This window comes from Danio rerio, chromosome 24 (genome assembly GCF_052040795.2).
Source record: "Danio rerio strain M-AB ecotype USA chromosome 24, GRCz13ab, whole genome shotgun sequence".
NCBI lineage: Eukaryota > Metazoa > Chordata > Actinopteri > Cypriniformes > Danionidae > Danio > Danio rerio.
The window spans coordinates 5,324,206-5,335,263 of NC_141044.1; the positions used below are offsets into that span (position 1 = coordinate 5,324,206).

The 11,058-nt window shown below is 34.2% G+C and overlaps 1 long non-coding RNA gene across 11 annotated transcripts in view; it reads right to left on the reverse strand.

The window, feature by feature from the left end:
• The window catches only part of LOC137489281 (uncharacterized), a 602,555-nt gene that overhangs the window by 155,925 nt on the left and 435,572 nt on the right, over window positions 1–11,058 (reverse strand). For 10 of the 11 annotated variants that reach the window (XR_015524713.1, XR_015524716.1, XR_015524720.1 and 7 more), the window contains 2 exons: window positions 5,755–5,823; window positions 1,259–1,416 (listed from right to left, as the gene is read on the reverse strand). This is a non-coding gene — a long non-coding RNA (uncharacterized LOC137489281). Of the gene's footprint in view, window positions 1–1,258; window positions 1,417–5,754; window positions 5,824–6,844; window positions 7,117–11,058 lie in introns of those variants that run through there. The other variant, XR_015524722.1, reaches the window with a different exon arrangement.

Genomic DNA, 11,058 nt, shown 5'->3' on the forward strand with positions numbered 1-11,058 from the left:
CAGTGTGTAAAGGACAAGGGCAGAAACCTAAGCTGAACTATTGTAATCTCCGATCCCTCAGGCAGCGCTGCATCATTCATCTATAAGCCATAACACCACATAGGCTCAGGACTACCTTTGGCAAAACTTTGTCAACTACCCCAATACATAGTTACAAACAGGTTTACCGAGACCAGCTCAAAGAGGTGCACTATGGAGTAGTTTGTTAAACCGGCCTCGAATTAATTCAAATGCAACAAGTTCTATGCTTTTTTGGGCTAAACTAGCTGCGATGTGCGATAAGGGATGAGAAAACTTTTTTGACAATTTACAGCAATTATGTCAGATTGCGGACAAACGTGGAGTTGTGAGGAGGTCCATACTGCCTGCTCACTTTTCCTCCGCTCTTTGTTTACTTTCATATGTTGCGCACGTTAATTCTGACTAATCAAAATGCAGTTCAGGAAATTCGTCTAGCCAACGACTAATGTAAAATGTTGCGACGTGACTGCTTCTTGGTTCGGTTCAGGAGTCAGTCGGTTTGGTGTGAAATGGAACCAAAGCAAGTGAAAATGCTTTACCGTATCATTTCATATCATTTCATATTAAAGGTGTGAAAGCAACCTAAATCAAATGTTAAAAAATTGCTATATACAAATAAATTAATGCTATGAACAAAAGTAAAGAGTGTGAAATGTGAGCTCTAAACACTGAAATATAAGAGCAATATCACACGAGCAGCAGTGCAATATGGCTGTATATCGGCTCTGGTGGAAGGCGTGCGATGGCCGAGTGCCTTGGTGTCCCACCAGTGACGATATACAGTCATGTTGCACTGCTACAAGTATGATATTGCATTTATACAATGGCATAATCATGTATATAAAAAAAGAAAAATCAAACACAGAGAGTGCTTTGGTATGAGGAACTACTTTCTTCCACCAGTCAAACACATATGCAGCTGACGTCAGAACAGCAAAAAACATTGCCAGTTCATTAACATTACTTCAGAGCTGGTATTTGAATTATTCTCTAGCGTAATGTGTAAAGTGATGACAAAACAGGTGATTTTGCTCACATTTTAAGATTATAAAGCTGAACAGCATGAAATGTCATCAGTCTAGAGTTGTTTCCCAGTATTTCTCTGTGGCAATGGCAATCCGGAGATCACAATAATTAACCCCAAAGCCAAAGTGAAACAAACACTACCAGATTTCTATGTTATAAATACAGTACTGCAACATACAAAAGACAGAGATTGGCTTAAAATGACACTTACCTGTTTTATAATGATCTGATCAGCTGTAGTTTGAAATTACGCTGAGTTTTTCTCCCCAAAGAGCTTAGTGCGCGGTCTCTGTTGCCATCTTGTGGCGGAACGTCAACAGTCTTTGCTCTGCTCAGTATGACAGGCTGATGGATGCCGACGCGCTGAATCTGCAAAATTATAAATATTTAAAATAGGCACAATCCTTATAAATAAACTGCACAGTTGCAATCTAAACAACAACATTCCTGCCTAAAGAAAGCCCCAAAAGCTGAAATACTTATAAAAACTGCAGTGGTTTTATTGATCTGCTGTATCTCTTTGTGGGTGGAATAATACAAAAGGCTGAAGAGGCTGTGCAAGTGCTGATATTTTAGAATATCACACGGTAATTAGCCAATCAGATTTGAGAACCAAAAAGAACTGTTGTGTAAATGTATATAAACTATAACAGTTAATAAAAATAACATTTTCTGGTTATTCTGATTGGCTTTTACTGCCAATAGCATGGAAGTCAGTGGTTAGAGATTTTCAGCTTTCTTCAAAATATCTTCTTTAGTGTTCACTAAAATAACTTGAACCCCTTGAGGGTGAGTAAATAAGGAGTACATTTTAATTATGGGAATAAACTATCACTTTAATGTGTTTCTGTCTTCGATTAAACACAAAATAAGGTATTTTGAAGAAAGTTGAAAACCGCCATTGACATCCACAGTAGGGAAAGAAAATACAAAGTTATCCAATGGCTACCTGTACTTTTTATTTAAGAACTGTTAAAAGTACATTCTTCATTCAATGTGGGTGTACATAATTCATCTTCACAAAAGCACAATATGCAGAATAATTAGCACCAAACTTAAGAATACCTGCCAACATTTGTCTCTGAAAGACCGAGGGGAAGCGGGTGTTTGGGGATGAGGTCTCTGATTAACAATAGCTGTTTCCATCCAAAAATGAGAATAAACTTTATGCGCAAAACTGGATTATCGCATAAAAGTTGTGCGAATGAAGCATTGTTTCCATCCAACGAGTCAAAGCGAACAAAATCGTCACTTCCTGATTAACTGGCGCCAAATATCAACAGTAAAAACTGCATTTGCTGCAGTAGGAGAAGCTGCATCAATCTTTTCTAAATGAATCCGACTCAGAAGACAATCCTGACAAGCAGTGAGCGCGCAGTGGCGTTTGAAGGTGTCAGACGCGGAGCACAGGCGCTCTTAATTCTGGAGGTCATTAATAAAATAATAACAATACTGAAATGGTAACGCGTTTTATAATGACCAAATAAACATTTCAGATGTTTTATAATATGCCTTAGCCTGACATTTTATCCATTCACACACATGATCTCTTTTAACAAAATCACATGACCTTTTTTAATGCGCATGCTGGAGTTTGTGGGGTAAAAGTGTTTCCAATCGCAGTTTATGCGCATCTTTTTTTATCGAATAAAAAGTTTATCCTACCCAGTTAGGCGCATAAGTTTTTTATGCGCATTTTCAAAATGTTTGGGCATCATGGCGTTTCCATCAACTGTTTTTTTATGCGCATATGCAAAATGTTGAGCTAATGTTGAGAATGGGGGTGTTTACAGACTGTACCAAAAAAAAAAAAAAAGGGGGGGGGGGGGTGAAATTCCGGGAGTTTTCCGGGAGAAATAAGAAAATGGGATGGTTGCGGGAGATTGGTCTGAAATACGGGAGACTCCCGGAAAAAAAAAAAAAAAAACTTAAGTGTTGGCAGGTATAATCAAAAGGCACATTTAGTTCTCCAGTAAGGATTTAGACTAAAAGCAGCAACACATTTACTCTACTTTAAGCACTCAATTAAAAGTTGTCATCATTGCCTACATTCTCAGCACCATATATTTATTTAGCCTATTTCACTGAGAATTTTTAGCCAGACAAGTTTAATCATGAGTCCATACCGTGCCTGTTTGGTCACAAAACGCTCTCCGCCCTCATCATTTTAAAGAGTTATCATGCCCTACCAGATATTATGTAGGACAGTCTAACATCGCATGCTCTGAATGTGAGCCGTAGTTAAATGCAGCACATTCCAGTAACTAATAGTCTAAGCATAGTTTTAAAATTGTAGGCAGCTGGACGGCATTGTGGACTGCACAAATCATAGCCTACGGTAAGTTAATAGCTTGGATGTATTTGAGTAAATCCCCTTCTGTTCTCTTGGAACACACCTGCACGGAAAAATACATCCATAAATTAGTCGTTTCCATGTTTTGTGATTCGTTCTTTTTTTTTTTCAGTTTATTTATGCTTTCGAACTGCATCATTGGACCTTGATCTTTCCTCCAACAACTTTTGATGTTGAAATATTTGAAAAAGGGACTTTTATTGACATTGTTATAAACTGCCAGTATTTTTCTTTCTGTTATTTTACAGACTTATTTTTCTTATATTATTTATTATACAATATATTGTTCCAAACTACTAAAATGTCAATAAAAGTAACGTTGTTGAACTGCAGAGTAGAGTTTTCTAAACTCTAAAACTCAAATTCAACAGAGCAGAGATCAGGGTCCCATAATGCAATTGGTGATTGTAAATAAACAGAAAACACATGTGAATCACAAAATATGGAAACTGTTTTTCTTTTATTTCTTTTTACAGCGTGTGATTCATTTTGGGATGTTATTTACAAGAAAGCCACTGGTTTGAACATGACTTGATCTGGATCTAAAATAAAAAAGTTAAATATATGTGTTAAAACACACCCCAGGTGGCACGGTGGCTCAGTGGTTAGCACTATCGCCTCACAGCAAGCAGGTCGCTGTCAAGTCCAGTTATCATTTCTGTAAGTTTGCATGTTCTTCCCGAGCTCGCTTGGGTTTCCTCTGCGTGTTCCACCTAAAAAGATGACTTTGATGTTTTTTTTAATCATTCCAAGTTTAAATGTTGAGATGTTTGAAAGGAATAGGGCATAGGGGGATAACTTGGGATAGAACGCAGCCAGGAACTATGTTTCTAACTACAGCTCCAGAGGTGTAGCTAGAAACGTACAAGTTTGCGATGCAATTTGCGAATGTTCGTTGAAACGATGGATTTGGGAAATGCCACATCAATAAATTATGTTTATTAATGATCCAACTTGCAACCTTAGTTGGTTAATGATGGTTTTTGGAAACGCACCCCAGATTAGCTTGCCTGTTGTAAAAAAGCAGGCATTCCATGTTGGTTGAGACTGGTTTACTGGTTAGAACCGATATAGTGCTGGTCTAGCTGGTGGGCTATATTTAACACAGACTCATTGGAAACGTGCTTAAACATATGTTTGACTGTAGTGTCCGGGTAAAATGAATGCTGCTCTGTATTTTGACGCCAACTTTGTTTCTTTTCACACTATTGAAAGGGATATATACCCCAAAACAAATTAAGCCTAGTTCACGCAACATAATTTGACATAATCTGCAGATCGCTGTGCCATTACATGACTTGATTTTATGGTGTTTAAACTGTGGTGGTGTTTCACACGACACAACACTACGTAAATGATCCACTAGAGGGGGGCACACACTAGACGATTTCTATCACCCATTAGCTCCATCCATACCCAAACTAGAGCCAATGAAATGTTGAGGGCGGAGTCTGAACACTATTGGCTGCTTGTGTGATGATGACATTGCTGACACACAGCGTTTGAAATCTCTAGGAAAGGGTTCAAGGGAGCATTTGAAAGCATCATCAATCAACTTAACATTGTTCTGAGCCGTAAAACGGCTAAATGGAGTGGATGGAGCATACACTAACCCACATAATATTCAGTCACAAGATGTCACCAGAAACAGTGCCATAGAAAACACGAGTCTATGGATGATGACGGTTAAGATGACTCGACGTACCTGGATCAGCCTGTGTTACTCAGTTATTGTTATTTCCGAATAACATACTGAAAAACGAGTGTTGCGGCTGACCAATTAGAATAAAGTATACCAGACAGCCGTGTAATAATGTTAGCTATTATGAACCACCTCTGGTTCCCATTCTGAATAGAATCAATAGTTTGACAACAAGCAGGGGTAAATGACATCACTAGGGCTGGGTCGATAAACGATATCATATCGAACAAATCGCGATAAAATTTATGTCAATAACAATGATTAGCTCTGGACTTTTTTTTTTTACTCTATATTGATCTAAGAGCCAATTACACAGCAGAAATGTGCAACAATGGGAATCTAAAAGTGTGTTGATATTAGGGATGTATCGAATTTTTGGCCACCAAATATTTAGCAGCTGAAAATATGTTGTGCCATTTAATGGACTCTCTAAAATTTGTGGCTTCAGTCATGGTTGAGTACTCCTTTAAATCTGGAAGCAATAACAACTTATATCGATGATGTTCAATATGGAAATCAGTTATCGAGATTTTATTTTTGCCATATCGCCCAGCCCTAGACATCATCACACTAAAATGGTCAAAACTAGAAAAATAAATAAATAAATAAATATATATATATATATATATATATTCTGTTATTAATTACTCACATGTAGTTTCAAACTCCTGAGACTTTCATTCAGCCAATGTCTTCCACATCCGATCAGGGTATGGGTTTACTATGGGTAATAAAACAAAAATTAATTATTTACAGTTATTTTTTTTTTCATACAAAAGTGTTTATGGAGTTTTGTATGATTACAGTTGAACCACTGAGTTTACAAGGAATGTTTTGACAATGTTTTTGGTTCCTTTTCTGGACTTTAAACGTCTCATGACCATTGCTTTTTACGGAGCATGAGGGAGCTCTCGGATTTTATCTCCAATATCTTAATTGATCTCAGTGAATTGAAACAACATGAGGGTGATTAACTAATAACACAATTTTAATGTCAGGGTGAACTAATACTTTACCAATAAATACTCTAATATAGGGTGTCCTCACAGTGATGCTACACACTGTAAATGTCAAGACAACAAATATTTTCATGTTGCTTTAACTTATTTTAATAAGTTAATCAGGTTTCAACTATTAGTCTGATTGATGTTGAAATATTGATATGATATTGAATATGATATTGAAGTTCAAACATCTAGAAAAGTTAATTTGATTGAACTTGAAAAAAGTTATTGAGGTAAAGTTGATTTTATATTCACGCATTCCTTCATTTAAGGTTCCCTATATTGTTCAGCACGCTAATCCTAATATTAGGTCTGAAATCACATGCAAGTATGACTTTAAAACAACATTAGCTCTATTTATTTGACTGTGAACAATGTTGTACTTTGATATTCATTGGCTGCTGATATGATTTCACTGTTTAGAATTTGCAATGAATTCTTTTCTGAAAATATACTATTAAGGAGAAGTGTAAATGTGTGATTATAAAACAAATTTTACCTTAACACAAAAAGTTATGTCAGCAATATATTTTATTTTTAAGAGTGTGGAAGAATTCTGGGTTCCCCAAAGAACCTTACAGTAAACAGCTTTTAAAACTGCCAATTTGTTTCTTAGTGGTAAAATCAATATATAACTTTCTTTTCACTATAAATAAGCATTTGAAGGATGATGATAATGGTTATTCATGGAGCCATCAATGCCATAAAACCTTTGTTTTCAAGAGTGTAACCTCCTACCTTTCAGTGCGCATCGGTAGTATAGTAGCTTTTTAGGCGCATTACAGTACTCAATGATTGCACTCAATATATGATTTCAGACGCCACTACAGATGGCTGTCCCCTCAGAAATGTGCACTGGGGTAAAAGGTACGATAAAAGTACATTATGTGGCAATTTCAGACACAGTCTTGGTCTGTAACCATGATTCTGAACCTGATCCTTAACACAAAAGTTTCTCCACTGATTGTGGCTGTTGCTCGGTACTGGCCATAGCTCAATACTGCTCTCCCGTGGCCATTGCAGAGACACCATGCATTTATGCCATGTACAAAACGCCAGAAAAACAATGTGTGAATGACTGACTCTGAACAGTGAAATATGAATTGTGGAGAGAGACGTACTGTTCTGTCTCCTTGTTTAGTGATTAGTATATTCACCTATTGATCAGAAACGTATTGGATTTAATTTATTAGTTACAGACACTAAAAATGCAGGGTTTAACACAATTCATATTGTCAAAATACAAATAAAGTTAACTTAACAGATATAGGTGGATTGGACATAAACGATTAAGTTGTCCCCCCCAAAAAACTCTTATTTTAAATAAGTATTTTCATCAAGCAGTGAAATAATTTTCTTTGAGTGCATTTAAAAAGAGACAACACCATTTAATTAATTTATAATTAAGTTTGCAGGCCAGTATATAAAGAATTACTCAAAAAAAAAAAAACTGTAAACAAGTATGTTAACAGATTTATATCAAAGAATTATTATTAAAAATAAATAATAGATAAAAAATGAATAACACTATAAAAACTAAATATATAATATTGCAAACAAAATCTATATTTAGTAACATTTTATTTTAATAGTTCACAAAATCATTGTTGTACAGCTCACGTATATTTTTAGCAATAGTCAAAAATATGGTGTTTGGCTCAAAATTATTTATTTTTCTTTTATGTCAAAAATCTTTACGTAAAGATCATGTTTTATGAATTTTTTTTTGTTTGTTATAATTTCCCACTGTAAATATATAAAAACCTATTTGTTTATTTAAAAGCATTTTTTATTAATAGCATCCCTTGCTAAAAGCTTATTTTTGACAACTGCCAAACAAAATCTTAATATTTAGTTCTTTATTTAACTGTCAGATACCATAGCAGTTTTATCTTCAGCAAACATTGTCTTATATATAACAAACCATACAATATTGGAAAGCATTATTAATTTACAAATACATAAATATACACTAATGACAGGTTTTGTGGTCGAGGGTCAAAAATACACCATATTAAAAAGTTTTTAAAAACATTTTACATTAAAAAAGCATGTTGTTTTAAAGGTTGTTTTTAATAATCAATGAATTTAAAACATGTTATTTTTTTCAAACTTAGAGCATATTTTACTACAGTTGAAGTCAGAATTATTAACCCCCCTTTGATTTTTTTTTCTTTTTTTAAATATTTTCCAAACAGTGTTGAATAAAAAATAATATATTACAGTTTTAAGTCTACCGTAACTCTTGAAAATGTAAAAAGTGCAAATTACAATAAAATAACAGCAAATGTATATTTACATTGTGTCTTTAAAAAGTAACTAACACATTTAGGAACGTTTTCTTTTTTTAAAGTAACTAGAAATTGTAATATTATTTTATGTTTAACAAAGCAAGGAAATTTTAACAATATGTCTGATAATATTTTTTCTTCTAGAGAAAGTCTTATTTGTTTTTATTTCGGCTAGTATGAAAGCAGTTTTACATTTTTTAAACACAATTTTAAAGTCAAATTTATTAGCCCCTTTAAGTTATACATATAGTTATATATTTTTTTTCGATAACCTACAGAACAGTAACTTGCCTAATAATAGTTATACAATAACTTGCCTAATTACCCTAACCTGCCTAGTTAACCTAATTAGCCTAGTTAAGCCTTCAAATATAACTTAAAGCTGAAGTGTCTGAAAAATATCTAGTAAAATATTATTAACTGTTATCATGGAAAAGATTAAATAAATCAGTTATTAGAAATTTGTCATTAAAACTATTATTTTTAGAAAAGTGTTGAAGAAATCTTAAATAGAAATTGGAGAAAAAATAAACGGGGCTAATAATTCTGACTTCAATTGTACATATACTGTAATAAGGTATACATGCACAGCTGGTGTTTATTCCCATACCGATAAACTTCCGATGAGCTTTTCAATTTTATTTGGCTCCTTTTACAGCATCGATGTTGTAATGTAATTAAAATACAATAAGTTAAATAGACTTCAGCATTTATTTAGTTATTCAAGTTTCAAACGAGATGAAAAGCTGTTTATACGCACGCACTGTCAGGACCAGCAAGTGAGCGCAGAAACAGCATTGAAAATATTGGAGTAAAATAATGTTCACATTTTACAGAAATTGAAATCTAATGCAGTGCTTCTTGTACATTATGAGACACTTTATATCGTATGCCAATCAGGCAATGAAGATTATTAATTCTTAAAGAAAACAGACCTTAAACATGTTGATTTTGTAACGACATACAGTTCACCAGAAGCGCTTTACCCTGCAAAATGAAAGTCCTTCTGCGTACCTACTGTTAACTGTAAGTGCTAACACTATTTTATTTATGTGTAGCCTATACAGACATGAAACTGAACTAAAACTGTAGTTGACCTTTTCAGACTGGGTTTACAGTAATTTTGCCACCTCTGCCATGGTCTCTGCTTCTCACATGCATCTACTGTAAAATGACGGTCTAGACTTCATTTACTACAGCAGTTTGCCGTCCGCCTCCCTCCCTCTGATGCCCACCTCTTTGATGGGACTCATGTCTGGTTGTTTGACCTCTGTGATGGCACTGTTGCACACAGATTGACCGGTTCATCACCCTTTCAGTCTATCCTGGTGGAAAAGTGTTCCACTCTTGCTGTTATAAATGATAACAGCAGGGTTTTCACCTGAAACTGTATCATTCTGTTGACTACCTTGACCACTAGGCTACCTGTTGTGTTGCTATTGAACAGAGACCTTCTTCCTTTTTTTTTTTTTTTTTTTTGGCAAAGCTAGCTTGAAATGTGCAAAGCTTCTGGTGCCAAATGCTTCCAATTATTTATTCGCATGTACAGAAACATGATGATATGCTGCTTAATGTTGCAAACTGAAATGTATCATTTAATTTGTACTTATTGTGACCATATTAACTTATTGTTGTGGTTGCTGGTCTTTAGAACCAGTATTTTATATTCTAGCTTATGAATCTGAAAAGGGTATAAGCTTACTTTTACACAGTTATTTTAAACAGCCGCAATTCTCTCTAATTATTTATAGGACTAAATGTACATTTCAGAAACTCTTGTTATTAGAGGGACTGGTGGATGAAAACTGCTGCCAGCAACTTTCTTGTCAAATGTATTGGTAAACAGTATATGAGTAATATAGTGGCACTTTGTTTTTAAATGAAATGTTATTCATTCATTCATTTTCTACCGCTTTTCCGCGGCTGGGTCATTATATTACATATAAATATATACAGTATATACAGTATATGCTTTGACTTTAAATTTGATCTAAAATATGTGTTCTGTGTTATGACTGTGTAATTTGAATGATTAGTTACGTTATTGATCTATCAGTCAATTAAGTGAGTTTCCTCCGCTTCACCACAAGGAAAGGCAGCTATGCAGCCAATGAATATGTATATGCTTACCAGGCTGTCCACCTGGACTGGAGTACCTCACACAGGTCAGTCAGAACATCATCATCAATTTCATATAAAAAAATTAAATACATATGTATATTGTGAAAATTAAAGTGTCTGTATTAACTAACTAACTAACTAACTAACTAACTAACTAAAATAAATAAATAAACAAAAAAATAAAATGAAAAAGAAGTCTAAATTGCCATTAAGTGTAAAAACAGTTTGTGCACCAAAAATCTTGCCAGGCACATTTAGAAAATATAAGACTTATTATCCATATACAGTGCTCAGCATGAAAATAAAAATATGTTGACTTAAAATATGTATGTGTACTGTGTTTTACTGGAAAAAGAGTATGAATAGCTCTATCATTATTCTTGGTATTTAGTAAAACAAAATTTGCAGACATAAGATTTAGTAATATCAAAAGACAATGCATCAGAAGGATTGTCTTATTAATACATCTAAATAACATGAATGAATAACATGTCTCTAAAGGATTGAACCAATAACAGTAGAAAAGTTGCTGGGTTATTG